We start from the raw sequence: 2064 nt of genomic DNA, 5'->3' as shown, positions 1-2064 counted from the left end.
TTTTGGGTTTAGGGTTTCGGATTTAGGGTTTTGGGATTAGGGTTTTGGGTTTAGAGTTTCAGATTTAGGATTTCGGGATTACGGTTTCAGGTTTAGGGTTTCGGGTTTAGATTTTAGGGTTTAGGGTTTACGGTTTTGAATTTAGGGTTTTGTGATTAGGCTTTTGGGAATAGGGTTTCAGGTTTAGCATTTAAGATTTCGGGTTTAGAGTCTCGAGTGTAGGGTTTACGGTTTTTGGTTCTTGGTATAGGGTTTCTAGATTTGGGTTTAGGGTTTCATGATTAAAGTTTCGGGTTTATGGTTTCGGGTTTAGGGTTTAGGGTTTCAGGTTAAGCGTTTTGGTTTTAGAGTTTACGATTTCGGATTTAGGGATTTGGGATTACGGTTTCAGGTTTATTATTTAGGATTTCGGTTTGGTGTTTCAGGTGTAGGGTTTATGGTTTTGAGATTAGATTTTTGGGTTTGGGGTTTCGGGTTAAGTGTTTTGGGATTATGGTTTTAGGTTTAGAGTTTCTGGTTTATGGTTTTTGGGATTAAGGTTTCAGGTTTGAGGTTTCGAGTTAAGGGTTTCGGGTTTAGGGTTTGAGGTTTGGGGTTTAGGTTTTCGCGTTTCGGATTTTGGGTTCTAGGTATAGGGTTTCTAGTTTTGGGTTTAAGGTTTCATGAATAGAGTTTCAGGGTCAGGGTTTCAGGTTTCAGGTTAGGCGTTTGGGGTTTAGGGTTTCAAATTTAGGATTTCAAGTTAGGGTTTCGAATATAGATTTTTTGGTTTAGGATTTCAGGTTTAAGTTTCGAGTTTAGTGTTTTGGATGTTTGAGGTTTCGAGTTAAGGGTTTCGGGTTTAGGGTTTGAGGTTTGGGGTTTAGGTTTTCGCGTTTCGGATTTTGGGTTCTAGGTATAGGGTTTCTAGTTTTGGGTTTAAGGTTTCATGAATAGAGTTTCAGGTTCAGGGTTTCAGGTTTCAGGTTAGGCGTTTGGGGTTTAGGGTTTCAAATTTAGGATTTCAGGTTAGGGTTTCGAATATAGATTTTTGGGTTTAGGATTTCAGGTTTAAGTTTCGAGTTTAGTGTTTTGGATTTAGGGTTTTGGGTTTAGGGTTTCGGATTTAGGGTTCCAAGAATAAGGTTTCAGGTTTCAGGTTTCGGATTTCGGTTTTAGAGTTTCGGGTTTAGGATTTTGGTTCTAGGGTTTAGGGTTTCAGGTTTAGGGTTTAGGATTTTGGGTTTATGGTTTTGGGTTTAGGGTTTCGAGTTTAGGGTTTCTGGATTTAGGTTTAAGGTTTCAGTTTTAGGGTTTTGGGATTAAGGTTTCCGATTTATGGTTTCGTGTTTAGGGTTTTGGGATTTGGGTTTCAGGTTTACCATTTAGGATTTCGGGTTTAAGGTTTCGAGTTTAGATTTTTGGGTTTAGGGTTTAGGGTGCCAGATTTAGGGTTCTGGGATTAGGTTACAGGTTTAGCATTTAGGATTTCGGGTTTAGGGTTTCGAGTTTAGATTTTTGGGTTTAGGATTTCGGGTTTATGTTTCGAGTTTAATGTATCGAGTTTAGGGTTTCGGATTTAGGGTTTCAAGATTAGGGTTTCAGGTTAAGGGTTTCAGGTTTCGGTTTTAGGGTTTCGGGTTTACGATTTTGGTTTTCGAATTTAGGGTTTCCAGTTTAGGGGTTAGGGTTGAGGGTTTAGAGTTAATGGTTTCGAGTTTATGTTTTCATGTTTTGGGTTTTGTGTTTAGGGTTTAGGGTTTCGGGTTAAGTGTTTCAAGATTAGGGTTTTAGGTGTAGGGTTTCTGGCTTAGGGTTTCGAGATTCAAGTTTTGGGTTTGGGGTTTACAGTTTAGGGGATTTAGAGTTTAGGGTTTAGGGTTAACGATTTACGGTTTAGTGTTTAGGGTTTTTGGTTTACAGTTTAGGGTTTGATTTAGCGTTTAGGAGGTTTAGGGTTTTAGGTGTAGGGTTTAAGGTTTAGGGTTTCGGGACTCAAGTTTAGGGTCTGGAGTTTAGAGTTTTGGGAATTTAGAGTTTTGGGTTTAGGATTTACGGTTTAGGATTTACGGTTTAGGGTTTAGG

This window comes from Cicer arietinum, unplaced genomic scaffold (assembly GCF_000331145.2).
Source record: "Cicer arietinum cultivar CDC Frontier isolate Library 1 unplaced genomic scaffold, Cicar.CDCFrontier_v2.0 Ca_scaffold_690_v2.0, whole genome shotgun sequence".
NCBI lineage: Eukaryota > Viridiplantae > Streptophyta > Magnoliopsida > Fabales > Fabaceae > Cicer > Cicer arietinum.
Note: the sequence above shows the minus strand (reverse complement) of the source record.